This window comes from Helicoverpa armigera, chromosome 26 (assembly GCF_030705265.1).
Source record: "Helicoverpa armigera isolate CAAS_96S chromosome 26, ASM3070526v1, whole genome shotgun sequence".
Taxonomy (NCBI): domain Eukaryota; kingdom Metazoa; phylum Arthropoda; class Insecta; order Lepidoptera; family Noctuidae; genus Helicoverpa; species Helicoverpa armigera.
The window spans coordinates 7,616,290-7,631,653 of NC_087145.1; the positions used below are offsets into that span (position 1 = coordinate 7,616,290).

Below are 15,364 nucleotides of genomic sequence, written 5' to 3' on the forward strand. Positions count from 1 at the left end.
TAGGCGAATTATTGGCAACTAGCTTCCGCCCACATTCCGAGACTTCCCGTGGCCAGATGGTGAAAAAAACTTATGTCCTTCTCCCAAGTCTCAGCTACTTTCTCTTCAATTTTTAGCTAATCGGTCTAGCCGTTCACGCGCGACCAAGGGATTAATTTTTATATAGAGAGAGAGAAATTTTAAATCAGCTCACCCAATATTGTATTGTAGAAATTCCCTCTTCCTCTGCTACAGAACTTTTTACTGCCAATAATGGCCAGTCCAGAATGTCATTTATTTCAAAATGAACAGTTCCATTTGGCAGATCAATCAAAACTGTAACAAAGTCAAACTTCAGCGGAAAAACACGAAACAAAATTCCCAGTAGTAAAATTTACAAAATTATCACCCATTGCAACTAATACAAAACAGGTGAGTTTATCTGTCTCAGTAAAAACGTAGTGTTTTCATAGTTTGTGTAGATTTTAAGAATTTGACCCAAATAGATACTTGAGGTGCAAACATTCGTGAGTTAACAGGTTTAAATGCACTCTTTTATATATTTTATGTCGTATAGTCTAGCAAGAACGCTTAATATGTGATTTTTTTTAAAATCAGAAGCTTTCTGAAAGTTTAAAAAATATACTGAAATGGCAAGACTCTTAAGTACATACTTTAGGAAAGTGCCATCTGTTGATAAGAAGTAGGAACGTGTTAGTACTGTCACATAGAGATGGCAATTTTAAGTCACTGTCCAACAACTGCCCTAAGGAAGACTGATATTAAACAGCTAGGTAAACAGTATTAAAAATCTGGACTGAAATTGTAACGGTATTATTAGGTAAGTATGTCACTAACATGAAATAACAAAAAATAAATTAGAACAATGTCAACATCCCATGAATATTTTAAGTGTTTTTTTGTATTATTCATCCATAATTTTAAAAGGATGATACGGCGAAAAAATTCTCATCGACACTAACAAACACCTTTTGTAATACTTTTATGGTAACATATGTGTGTTCCTATTATATTTGGGAATTCTTTCTTCACACTATTCTCCTATCTATCTTGTAAAACCTACACCCGTGTTCTATAAGCTGTAAGGCCAAGCCGTGGCCGCTGTGGCTTGCAGGTCTGGAGCCATGACGCTGTAGACCATGGGCGTTCAGAGAGCTTTGCTTCTGCTCCTCGGTGGGATCCTGTCACTCCTCGGCCTGGTTAACGCGTGCACGAAAAAGGTTTACATCGCTTGCAGACAACCTGCGCCTTGCAGCAAGTGATTACGGTAAGATAATCTTATTTTTCACAACAATATTTGCCATAAGTGTGTCATTGGTTCTCCCATATTATGTTCCCAAGTTATTAACCTCCCCACTCAGAGTCATTTAATGGTTTCTTAAGCCATTCCTTAGTGAAGGATTTGTATGACATTCCGTCACTAAGGAGTGACTTAAGTAATCATATGTCTCTGAGTGGGAAGGTTAGTAACCTATTTATCATCAGGAAACCACGCTTCGAACTAGAAAACCTCTGATATCGCCATTTCTAAATTGATGTACTCAAAGCTAGGTATCCTTATATTACATGAGTTCTCTGCCTCTCTAATTTTAGTCTCTTTCTCATTTTCAAGCATCTAATTATGAAATAGGTCAGATAAATTGTTCATTAGCATTACATTCTTCGAATTCTAATAAACACGAGACTAGACGAGCAAAATTTTACAATAGCCTAAACAAATTCTTCAATAACTTCTCATTCATTCGATTCACCTTGATCCATATATCCTCTACTCTTAGAGTATTTCGTTTGTAGTTTTTCACTCATGTTCAAAGCATATAATCACTACAGAACATATGATTAATAGCAATCATTTGCGTTTGATTCAACGCCTTGTTTATTTTTGAGCGGCGCCCGCGCTGCGCGCCAACCGATGACAAGATGCTTATACGTTTGGTTACAAAGGGCTTTCGTAGTCTGATCACTCGTTGGTAGACAGATTTGTTTGATTTGTCAAGAGTACTCAGGCCTCAAAACATTAAAGTTGTTACACACATGAATCCAGAAATGTGATAAGCTTTTCTTGGTATTTTGGTACCGTCTTCGTTCCGTTCTTGTGTATATGGATAGCCTTATCAGTCTCGTCTACTATGAAGTTACAAACTAATACATAGCTGTATATTTACTTCATCGGATCCATCTCTGGTCATAGCATCATCACATAATAATTGAGACTTACTGTTAATAATGTATATTAATGAAATATTTTCTTTGTTTCAGTCCTGACAATGGCCAAATTTGACTTGACCCGGCTGTACACAATATTGTTCGCTTTATTCTCGATGCTAATCGTTGGCACCTCGTGCTGCAAGAAGAAGATCCCTTGTACCGGCCGAGCTCCCTGTAGGCGCGGACCCTACAGGCATTAGAGAAACCTGCGAAAAATCTTACCGAAATTTCGCCCAACTTACATAAAAACTTAGATCTAAAGTCAAAACTTATCGCGTCAAAATGTACCGATTTTTCTCAAATCTCTGGCTCTCAGAGAGCTGTTGGGACAGCTTCTACTGCTTTAGACAATTTAGAAAAATGGAAAGAGTCAGCAGCAACTCCGATATGTGGCAAACCCAACAGACTTCCACAGTAGTACCAAACACTTGTAAAGACCCAGAAGTAAGATCTAGATTCTTAAAAGATTAATCCGCATGCACAGTTAACACAATCCTTTTCTGGTATACTGTAAAAAAAGTACAAAAAAATGGAATAAATTTTACGAAAAATATTTTTGTTACTTTTTTATATTGTTTTCGCGTAGTGTATGTTCCCATTGCAAACGTAAAGTATTGATTTGGGTCAAATTCCACCTCGTAGTTGTATTAGTTGTGTTCCACGTAGTTCCCTATAGTAGTTCCTGCTTTAGTTAGTTTGTTTGTGTATTTCGGTGGAACGACTCAAATCGATTCTTTTTCGTTTGCAGAGGGAAGATGGACGCGTGAGTTGAAATGGCGAATTACATAAAATAACCTAGAAGTAAGCCTACGACACTCCTTCCGCAGTAAGTATCAGTTTTACTATTCTTTATTTCAAAGTTTCATGAGAACATACATTGGCTATAACTAATCACAGTGCTGAATTTGTATAACTATATTGTCATACTTTAACATTGGCTTACCTATTACTTCATGCCCGCTTATTTAGATCTTCACACCTCTTTTTATGTAGTTTAGCACCTGTTTTTATCTTATTGTATTTGGATCAACATCAATTTATAATTAAAATTATCTTAGGGAACGCTTTGAGTTCCTTGTTCCTAGAGGCAAACCCTGTCGCTCCTCTTCATCTCTTTTACTCCGTATCCCTCCTCATACTTCGAGCCGTTATGATGGATCCTTCACTGTTCGCGCTGTGAGGCTTTGGAACGCTCTGCCTCACAGTATACGTGACAGCACATCGTTAGATGTCTTCAAGAGACGAATTAAAGAACATTTCCTGTCAACATGACCTTATTTGTATGTATGTATTTATTTATTTATTATATTTTATGTTTTATTTATAGGTATATATTTTATATTTTATGTTATGTAATTTCATCTCTGTTTTGTTTAATGTTGTGCACTTTAAATTTTCTCTTCCCTATCGCATCTCTCTATCGCTCTAAGGTTTGCTGTTAGAGAACCCAGTTCTGGGTTAAGCTCGCCTTTGTACATGTCTTCTCTGTGTTGTGTGTGTCTTTTAAATGTTTTTGTGTACAATAAAGAATAATAATAATAATAATAAAATTAACAGTTTTTAATTAAAATGTAAATAATATTAACTATTTTCCAGAGTATATGATGTCCCCCCGTTGGGAGCGCGTGGTGTTCGCCGTCTGTCTGTTGGCCTCGTGGCTGCTGGGCGTGGCCGGCTGCGGCCAGAAGCGCATCACTTGTAGTCCTACCAACCCGCCTTGCAAGAGATAAATATTGGTATAACTACTACTTTTTTTAATTCTTTTCCCTGCCCTGATACCACACAGGACACAACCTTCACTGAATGAATCTTCCGCTCTAATATTTTAGCTTTTCACCGATCATCGTCCTCAATTTATCCAGTTTTGGGCCATCGACTTGCCTGCTGCTGACTTTGGCAGATCCTCACTTATATCCACTTATTCCACGGGCACCAAATAATATCCCGTTAACTAGATATCTAAATAAAACTGCTCAGATACAGAAAATGTCTATACTCTTTTGATGGTTTTGAGGGGATTAAAGGCATATCCTCATATTTTAGCTCACCTTATCAAAGTTCATTCCTCTAACAACGTTCACTCCAAAATAACTCTCTCTTCCAGTTCCATTGTAAGTTGGCGATGGATAAAGCGTTCCTCCAAGAGGTGGTGATACTTCTGGTGACGCTACTGCTGTCCTACCTGGAGACGTGCCTCGGCTGCGTGAGACACGAGTACACCAACTGTAACGAGAACAGCCCGCGCTGCACCGAGTCTAAGAAGTCGTCTTGACTGATAGGTGAGGTTAGTAAGAAAGAAAGAAAACATATCTATTGACACAAAACAAGACATACATACACATATAATAAAAAATACAAAAGGTTGCGCCGAATAGATCCAGTTCAGCATTATGTCGGACAGCTAATGCCTGACGCTGGTTTGCAACCGGAACTATGAGGAGTTGCAGATGTCAATCGGTATGAAGTATTAAATGCTTTATAGAGAAAAAATAACACTAAGAAACTACTAAATCAAAAAATAAGGGAGGAGGTTGGTGTCTGCCTAGCCTTATCCTAACTATGTTGGAGTCTGCTTCCAGTCTAACCGGATGCAGGCGAGCACCAGTGTTTTACATGGAGCGACTTCTGACCTCCACGACCCAGTTACCCCACGTAACGCGACACCTCTTGATAAGACTGGTCGTCAAACTTTCTAGCTTCTGAGTACTCGTAACGAGTGCCCAAGATATTCAAATGGCAGCCGGGACCAAACAATTTCACAGACACAGGACAGTAATACATACGTAGACAATACGCTCCACTTAAAATAATCTTAGTCTTAGTAGATACATAAACCTCCAATATTGTGTCAGTACTGAGCAAACATTTTTTTTAAGATTTAGGTAAAGATAAAACAAATTTCAAGTTACTGGGTCTGGGTAATAGACTGTTGAACTTCCAGGTAATATTAAAAATGGTGCTGTTTAACGAGTTCGTGCTGGTGTTCCTGCACATCGCGGTGACGATGTTCAGCATGACGCAGGGATGCAAGCGCACGCGCCGCCTCTGTGCGGACGAGTCGTGCCGGCCCTGCCACAGGCCCAAGCCTGATATAGGATACGAGTCTAACAGTGTCAGAGTTATTGTACCTAAGGTGAGAAGTCAGTTGTAATATCTAAATTGGTATGATAATGAGGATTTTTATTTTATTTGTTCTCTTGCAAACGTCATCAGGTGATTAGAGCCCTACAAGCTTGCTAGGCTCCGAAGATACTAAACCGACGCGATTAAATCTTTCCCTGTTGTCAAGCTACACTATTCCTTTTACATAGGCTATGTTTTATTTGGGGAAGAAGTTGCCCCAGAACGCGGGTGAAACTACGAGAAACAGCTAGTTTGATATATTTGCACCAAGTTTCTATATGAATAACTTGAAGTGATGTAGTCTCGGAGTGTTAGGTAACAACCAGGATTTACAGAAAATTACGAAATATTTACTTGTACAACGTCTAGCGATGGCGGATTTTATGTGGAAGCTGTGTTTTTTTAACATTACTTTTATTATGAAAGAATGTAAACAATACATATTGTTCCACAGCAAGCGCAAAACCACTACCTGAAGAGCCACAGTCGTTGACGTGGCCACACTCACGCTTTACCAGATTCATACACACAAGTAGGTCTTTAATCTAATACTTAGATTATAAACCATATGTTACACTTAAAAATTATCCATTGGGAAACGCAGTATACATTATCCAAAATTCTGACTTATGAATATTATGGAAATGTCCAGGAAATTTTCAGTTGTCAAGTCGCCGATTTGCCCAACAGGCTGTAATTTTACAGCTGGTTATGGTTTGGTTATCGTTAAGAGTAGAGTACTACATATTTACCAATTTTTCGCATTAATATACCATCAAATTGGTTATCACCACACATTACGAAAAAAGACTAAGTGAACAATATACCTTTTTAACGCGTACAATGTGTTTGCAGTGAAGATGTGCAATAAGTTGGTGGTGCTGCTCCTGTACTTCATCTTGTTCCTGGCGAACGTGCTGGCTTGCTGCCCCAAGGACCAGCCATTGATGAAAGACAGCACCTCGGGGTCTGGGTTCTCCAGCTGCAGCAGCAACGTATGCCTTTCAAACTCAAACTCAAAAACGTATATTTAGATTAGGCTGATAATTCTGCACTTTTCGGAAGTCAAAAAAAAGACAGACCCCAAAACGCCCACCCTTCACCACTTCCTATGTGTTTTTGTTGGGAAGGAGTGGCGCAAAAAACTCCCCTGCAACTCATGTCTGTATATTAGGTTGGAAGAACCGCTGCCTGCCCACGTCCGATAAATTGGTGACCGTTTTTTTGTAGGAGAAAATAAAAACGATAGCAACAATGCAACACACACGACGTCCTACAAAAAATTGATCCGATTATTTTTCCTCTTCATCATATTTACCTGACCACTAATCAGCAAGAAAAAATAACATAGGTACTCGAGAATTTGACATTGTTAGAGTTGTTTGCGAGTTTCCACCACATGTTTTCATTTCAAATAGACCTTTGTGTGCCTCACAGCACGCCCTTATAGTTTTGCCTTTTAACCACAATAAATCTAAACCATTTTTATTTTTGATTTTAGCAAACTGAATCCTGTTCCGTAATCCGGGTGCTTTACTAAAACTCCGATCCCGTCAGTCACTGGATATTTACTGTTAGTAAGATTATTTTATTTATTCATTACAATATTTAGAAATTAAGGTTAATTTTTTTTTGTGCTGTACTTAGGTACAGTCTGCTTGTGACTAGTTATGACAAATCATTTGTTAACTTGAACTTAACAAATAGAAATAGTGTAGAAGTTACTTGAACAGTTTAACTCTGAAACAGTCATTTGGTGTCCATGATATAGGTACTTAGAAAGTACATACAAATTTAGAAAAGAAGCATTGGTACTTGCCTGACCCGGAATTGAACTCACACACTCATACTAGAGGCTACCACGACTTCACGACGAAGTATTAATAGTTATTTGTTATACAAGAGTGCAAAGTTGCTTTTTAACCGCGGGCTCAATTTTGAAGACCGAGCAAGCGAAGGAGTCTAAAATTGAAACACGAGCGTAGCGAGTGTTTCAATAATTAGAATCCTGAGCGATAGCGAGGGAATCAAAAGAGCACAAGGTGAAAAATCCTTGCACTCGAGTGCAACATGTAACTTTTCATCCCACCTCATCGAGGAAATTACTAAATGCAAAAAACAAAATGGCGCGCACATATGAGTATCAAATTAAAAAGAAGTACCTACCTATTAAAGTTCATTTATTAGAAAACTCAGTTTAAAAATCAAACGAGGTTAAATGTGTATGTAAAAACAATAATAAAAATTACTTAATTAATCGAATAATATAGCGTGTGGCTGTATGTCGCGCAAGTAGTTTGCCGCCCTGTTAGTTAGTTACACGCGCCGCAAGAGGGCGCGTGGAAGGGGACGCGACATCGCGCAGCCGCTCACGCCGACAGTGAGCAAGAAGCGTGTGCCGCGAGTGCGCGTCGGATGCGCCTCGCTTGAGTCTCGTCATGTAGTTGAATACGCTCGCCCCATTGTTTCAACTCAGGGTTTAGTTCATTAGTTAGTTTTGTAACATTCGTGGTTGTTGTCCAACTGTATAACTGTTTCGTTTCGTGTTTTCTTTGTAATAAACTTAAACTCAAACAGTATCCAGTGGTTTCCATTCGTAAAATAGCCTAGTTTAGTGACGCCCGTCGTGTGTAGGGCTCCGCTAGGGCTATAATTGGCTGCCCAACGTGTGAAGATAACGAACTTGGTTATAATTGGCTGCCCAACGTGTGAAGATAACGAACTTGGTTATGAGGGCTGCCCAACGTGTTATAATTGGCTGCCCAACGTGTGATAGTAACGAACTCAGTGAAAACTTCGCGTGTTATTCGCCGTGAAAATGCCGTTAACACGCTCGCAAGTTCTGGAAACTTCGGACAACGTCGACGCCGCGAGTGCCGGCGCCGCCCCCACCAATGTAACAATGACCCACGAGACTCTGGTGCATTTACTCCGTGAGGTCCGCTCGTCCACGCCGCAGAATGTTTCGGATTCGCACAGTATGTTCGGCGTTAGTGGAAATTTCGCCAAGTGCAGGACGCGTTATGGCGGACGCCCGGAGGAGTCGCTAGAAAACTTCCTAGACGCCATCACTACGTATAAGGAATGCGTAAATATGACCGACGAGAATGCTCTCCGCGGGTTTTCAATGGTGTTGGAAGGACCTGCAGCGGTTTGGTGGCAAGGGGTGAAGAGATCAACCGACACGTGGTCGGAGGCGCTCTCGCGAATAAAAGGTGCATTCGCCGAGCATGATCCGCCCCATCGTCTTTATCGGAAGTTATTCACGCTGGTTCAGGAGGAAGAACATACGGATTTGTTCATCGCCAAGGTACGAGCTCTGCTGGCTAAAATACCTAAAGAGGATTTGTCAGAAAAAGTGCAGCTAGATATGGCGTTCGGCCTCCTTAACCCACGCATTCGGAAACGTGTTACTAGAGAAAGTTTAAACAGTTTCGACGAATTACTTAAAAAGTGCCGTACTATAGAAGACTCGCTTAAGGAAAGCTCCAAAACACGTAGTAACACTACTCAAGGAAAGCCGCAGACCCAGACGAGCATGCGCGCGACATCATCATCGTCGTCGCCGCAGCCGCCGCCGCCGCTCAACAGCTCCGGCGCCGCTGAGTCCGCCGAGAGTGTCGCCGTCGTTTCGAAGAGTAATAATAAGCAGTTTTGTGTCTATTGTAAGCGCTCAGGTCATTCGAAAAATGCGTGTTATAAGTTAAAGCGTGATAATAGTGATCGTGATAATAATACGAGCAATAGCGTTATAAAGTTGAAAAGTGAAATAAAGTGTTACGGTTGTGGTGCTCGAACGTTATTAAATCGAAGTGTAAAACTGTTCGAGCCAACAAGCATTTTATTCCGTCGAAAACGCATCGCATGGCGGAGTTGTAGGTACGTTGAGGCCGTCGAGCGAGCCCCGCGGGTATTGCGCTCGCCGCGGCGCAGCGGCCGGCAGCGGCGCCGGGCGCGCCTCGCCCGCGCGGCCCGCGCCCGCGCTCGCGTCGTTGCTACGCAACCGCTCGCGCCGCCCGACCCGTCAGTGCTCATGCCAGTACAAGGTAACCCTGCGCGTGCCGCGGGTGTTTCATGTAATTGTTTTCTTGACGATCAATGTGTTCGTAACACTAACGCTAATATGTGCTCTTGTATTTGTTTATCTTGTTTTAAGAATTGCAAAAATAATTGTAATGTTCGTAAGAATTTTGATAATGTTCGTAACACTTATACTCGTGTATCGTGTTGTACTGATTGCGGTAGCAATAATAATTGTAATTGTCGTATACATTGTGATAGTCGTATACTTTTTGACAATGTTCGTAAGAGTAAGATGTGTGTATCTAGTTTTAATGATTACGGAAATAATTGTAATAGTCGTGAGAATATCGGTAATGTTTGCGATAATGTACCTTTTCGTCGCCCTGTGTTGAATATAAGCATTCTAGGGTATTGTGGCACCGCGCTCGTAGATTCTGCAGCTAAAAGTTGTATTGCCGGTCACACGCTCTACGCTCTCCTACTCAGGTTAGGACACCCGTTAGTGCCGTCGACACAAATTGTTAGGTTGGCGGACGGTGTTAGTAGGGAGATGAATGTACTTAGCACAGTGGTTAAGGTGACGCTCCGACATAAAACTAGAGACGTAAAGTTTTTGATATTTCCGGAAGCTAATAATAATGAAAGCTTGTTAGGTATAGATTTTCTTACCTCATTTAATCTTGTCTTCAATTTTGGTGAAAGTAGGTGGCACTTTGCCGAGAATGATAAGTGTAAATTCTCATTGCAATTTGAAGGTGTGTCACCTGTGCCTGCGTGTTCAGCTCTGGATGTGCTGCGGGATGATGAGGCGACTTCGCTTAGTGGACAACAACGTGAGGTACTTGCCCGTCTCCTTGTCGAACACGAGGATATCTTTCAGCCAGGGGGAGACGCGACTCCCTTCGCCGAGCATATAATTGATACCGGCGATCACGCTCCTATCGCCGTTCCACCTTGTAGGTTGACTCCTGCCAAAAAGGACATTATGCGAGCGGAGCTCGATAAGATGTTGGCAGATGGCATAGTCGAGGAGTGTGAGTCCGCGTGGGGCTCCCCAGCGCTACTTGTTCCGAAGGCAAATGGTAAGGTTCGTTTCTGTGTCGACTATAGGAAGCTCAATGCGGTAACAAAGTCCGACGTCTATCCGATGCCTTTGATAGACGAGCTTGTACAGTCAACAAAAAAGAATTGTTTTATGAGTACGCTTGATATGCGAAGTGGCTTTTGGCAAGTGAGTGTACGTGAACAGGATAGGGATAAGACAGCATTTTTAACGCCATTCGGTTCGTATCGATTTAATCGCATGCCGTTCGGGCTCAAAAACGCTCCGTCTACCTTCCAGCGTCTAATTGATAGACTTCGTTCCGGTGCCAGTCTTAAGGACGTTACCCTTCTAGCATATCAAGATGATCTCCTTCTGATTTCTGAGGGCTTTGAGAAGCATATATCAGATTTGCGCGCCGTTTTTGATAGACTGCGTATGTTTAAACTGCGCGCCAATAGGGAGAAATGTGTCTTTGCACGTGAGAAGGTAAAATACCTTGGTCACGTTATCACTCAGGATGGTGTGTCTCCTGATGATGATAAGGTTAGTGCTGTTTTGGATATGGCAGCACCGTCTTCGCTTCGGCACTTAAGAACTTTTCTTCAGACTTGTTCATGGTTTAGAAAGTTTGTGCCTAGTTTTTCTGCTGTTGCTGAGCCGTTAACACGCTTGCTGAAGAAGAATCAGCCGTGGTCATGGGGTTCAGACCAGGCTCGTGCCTTTGAGGAGCTCAAGGTTCGTCTCTCCTCGGCACCGATTCTTATTCAGGCAGATTATAGCAAGCCGTTTGTGTTAAGGACTGATGCTAGCAATTATGCCTTAGGAGCTGTGTTGTTACAGGGCGAAGGTAAAGAAGAACGCCCTATTGAATATGCTAGCCGTCTGCTCAATGCAGCTGAAAGGAATTACAGCACCACCGAGCGTGAGGCTCTTGCTGTGGTGTGGGCCGTCGAACGTTTTAGGGGTTATATTGAAGGTCATGAGGTCATTATAGGTAGCGACCATCAGCCGTTAAAGTGGCTCCTCACCCTAAAGTCGCCTTCAGGTAGGCTCGTTCGCTGGGCTCTTAAGCTTCAGAGCTTTAATATTCAGTTTCAGTATACGCCTGGTAAAGCCAATGTTATTGCTGATACACTTAGTCGACCAACCTGTAAAGAAGAAAATAAAGATCAGTGTGGTGTCTGTTCCATCGTCGTTGACTTACCTGCTCGTAGTCCGGCTGATCTCCGTTGCGCGCAACTCGAGGATCTGGAACTTAAGAAGATAATTAGTGAATTAGAGGACACTTCTGATGCTGATTCTGTAGGTATGAAGCGTTGGTCAGAAAGAGGTTATTTTATGCAGCAAGGCGTATTGTATAGGTATAATCCGGACGTAGATAGTGAAGAGCCGCAATTGGTTGTCCCGGCTTCTCTGCGTCCTGAAATTTTAAAAGAGTGTCATGATACTGACATTGCTGGTCATCACGGAGTTGATAGAACTTATGCCAAGGTCGCTAAGAGTTTTTATTTCCCAGGCATGCATAGAGCCATAACAGAGTATGTCAAGAGTTGTGCTGCCTGTCAACGTTATAAGTCTTCAAACACGAAACCGTCCGGCTTGTTACAGACTCCTGTTCTCCACCAGAGGGGAGAGGTGTTAGCCGTAGACTTGTTTGGTCCACTTCCTGCGGGAGAAAATGGGGAAAGGTGGATTTTGTTGGTCGAAGACACTGCGACTCGTTGGACCGAGCTTTACGCTCTGAAGGACGCTACTTCCGAGGCGTGTGCTCGTACGTTGATTGAAGAGTATTTCCTCCGTTATGGACTGCCAAGACGCATTGTTTCGGACAATGGCGTTCAGTTTGTTTCTGCTGTAATGCAGCAATGTATGTATGTTTTAGGTATTGGTCAAGAGTTGTTACCATTATACCATCCGTCAGCTAATCCAGCTGAGCGTAAGAATAGAGACTTAAAGTTTCATTTGTCTCGTTTGGTTGAGTCTGAGCATTCATCGTGGCCTCAGCATCTTCCCGCGATAAGGTTCGCCATGAATTCGGCAGTTTGTGGTACTACTGGAGTAACCCCCGCATACCTTATGTTCGCTAGGGAACTTCGTTCGCCAGTCGAAATGCACCACGATATTAGGTCCGTGCTCAGTAAGGATAATTTTGTTCCTCAGATCACACCTTATTTGAAAAGGTTTGTGAATTCGTTTATCGCTGTCAGAGAGAGGGTCGAAGCACAACAGGATCGACGTAAGGAATGTGCCGATAAATCCAAAAGACCAGGTGAAGTCTTCGAGGTGGGTGATCAGGTACTATTAAAGTCGCATGTTCTGAGCAACGCAGCCAAGAACATTACTTCTAAGTTCGTTCCTAAGAGAGATGGTCCTTACGTTGTTGTGAAAAGAGTTAGCCCTACAGCGTATCTTATAGGTAATTTAGGCTCATCTGAGGAAGTTTTAGGCAAGTTTCACATATCAGAACTAAATCGTTTTCATTCTCGGGATGTTACGCCTCCTCGTCCCGTAGTGCAGAAACGGCAGAGAGGACGCCCTCGAAAACATGTTTGTCCTGTATGTAGTGTTTCCTTTGTGCGAGTTCATGAGCGGGGACGTTCTCATGAGCTCGAGGGGGAGTGTATAGCGTGTGGCTGTATGTCGCGCAAGTAGTTTGCCGCCCTGTTAGTTAGTTACACGCGCCGCAAGAGGGCGCGTGGAAGGGGACGCGACATCGCGCAGCCGCTCACGCCGACAGTGAGCAAGAAGCGTGTGCCGCGAGTGCGCGTCGGATGCGCCTCGCTTGAGTCTCGTCATGTAGTTGAATACGCTCGCCCCATTGTTTCAACTCAGGGTTTAGTTCATTAGTTAGTTTTGTAACATTCGTGGTTGTTGTCCAACTGTATAACTGTTTCGTTTCGTGTTTTCTTTGTAATAAACTTAAACTCAAACAGTATCCAGTGGTTTCCATTCGTAAAATAGCCTAGTTTAGTGACGCCCGTCGTGTGTAGGGCTCCGCTAGGGCTATAATAATTAATTTAAGCAGTATTTTATTTGTTTAATATGTATTTGTTTGAAAAGTCTTATCAAGATTGTCACAAATGGAGTATTACACACGATGTTCTAAATTCAAATCATTTTGCCGCTCTAGAGGATAAAAACGGCTTTTGCGCTCAGATATCGAAGGGTAAAACTACCCTTTCCGAGATGGTGGGATGAAAAAACATTTTAACACGCTTATAGTCTTTACTTGTAGCTAATTTTAATTAATTCCAGTTTCTGTTGTCCCCAGTCATCCCCGTTATGCGCATGAAGTTCGGCAAGGTGATGGTCGTCTTGCTGCAGCTATGCGCGGTGCTCACGCGCGTCGTCGGCTGCAGGCGGCGCGCGCGCAGGCCACCGAGCCACTGTCTACCCTGCACATACAGGGGACCTATCATTGAAGTTATTTATCCTAAACCGGTGGGACATATTGTTTATGTAGCCTCTACCAGACCATGGGAATATAAAGTCCCGGAGTTTTGAGTCCAACTTTCCGAATAATGGCGTTTGGGACTAAGTTACAAAATCTTTAATTCAGTAAGTAGTCACAAAAGCATAAACTTATGTCTTTATCTTGTTGTTGCAGAAGAAAATCGTGAAATGAAGGTCTTCTAAGAAATTATGGTTTGTATGCAAAATTCATTACATTAGTTTTTATGCCGTTTGCTGGTGAACGTAGGCGTCCCTCAACGAACGCCGACCATCCCGGCATCAGGTGCCCACCACCTTCTTCAAATCTTCGGTTCTTCTGCAAATATTACAAGTTGAGAGGAACAAATTGCAAATGCAGGCTGAATGGGATCCTTTATTATTTATTTACGATTTGTTTTGTACACACGTAATATTTAAGCGGAGGAATGAAAGAATTTACAAAGATAATGCTTATTTCTAAAGAAATCTATTACCTCGGGTTCAATCTGAACTCTCTATCAACTCTGAAGAATTTTGGCTCAGGCGAGAACTTGTCAACGGCCATTATCAAGCCTACACCTTTATTCTGTGCTGATACTTAAACCCTCTCCCCAGTGCATGCGCGTGCGTCTAACACTAGTATGGTTGTTGGCGCTGCCGCTGTGCGCGGTGATGCTGCGCACGGCCGCCTGCCGACGACGACGCTGTCCGCCCGACTGTCTGCCCTGCAGCTACAGGAAACCCATCATCGAAGTTATCTATCCTAAACCGGTATGGATTCTTTGTTTTATGTGACTTTTTTAATTGTTTAGATGGCTATATGCTGTGGGTGAACCTAATAAATAAATACCTAAATGATATTTAATAACACTCGCGCTTCACCCGCGACAGATACCTATGGCAATAAAATGTCGCGTAGCTCGATTGGCAAGCTCAAAATTGAAAATTGGCCTACAAGCACTCACTGCTATAATCATCTCACCGAGGTGATCGGTAGTAAATGATGATAATAAATAAATGTAGGTTTGTGCGTGGTATTGGTACTTACGTGAATTAAGACTCCTGCTGTGGGTGCAGCGTGATGGAGTGTCAGACTATTACTAAAACCCTCCGTGTTCCTTCTGGAGCTCTTGGCCACTGATGAAGTACTTGGCCCGGGCAGAAAGTCTGGTTTAGATGACTTCTAGGAGTACAAAGATTAGGAACAAGAAACAATTTAATAATTTTAAACCAAAGGTTTCTCAGTTTGACCTGTAATAATGATTGTGCACGATTGAATCTCGTTTGGCTGAACTGTCTTCATGCGGTTTTCAGCATAGCATTGGCCGAGACTTTTATGCTTCCTTTTTCTTTTCAGCCAAATAAACGCGTTTTGGAGAAACATTGAAATTGATGGTTTGTACGATTCAAATAATTTATGTTCACATTTTTATTTAATTACTTAATTTAATGTTCATTTAATTATTATGTAACTTAAATATACCTATGTTTTTCATAACATTTGTCTTTCATTGTCTAGTGAAACTTTCTAAA

At 42.0% G+C, this 15,364-nt stretch overlaps 1 long non-coding RNA gene across 2 annotated transcripts; it reads left to right on the forward strand.

The window, feature by feature from the left end:
• Positions 1 to 291: 291 nt before the first annotated feature.
• On the forward strand, positions 292 to 15,329 carry LOC110372665 (uncharacterized). Of its 2 annotated transcripts, none has more exons than XR_010277817.1 (12): positions 292 to 411; positions 2,957 to 3,034; positions 3,805 to 3,944; positions 4,313 to 4,487; positions 5,150 to 5,341; positions 5,786 to 5,863; positions 6,187 to 6,326; positions 6,833 to 6,904; positions 13,655 to 13,840; positions 14,007 to 14,044; positions 14,447 to 14,602; positions 15,189 to 15,329. It is a non-coding gene; the product is annotated as an uncharacterized LOC110372665 (long non-coding RNA). The 2 variants fall into 2 exon arrangements; XR_007512094.2 differs by having other exon boundaries at positions 13,671 to 13,840.
• The last annotated feature ends 35 nt before the right edge of the window (positions 15,330 to 15,364 follow it).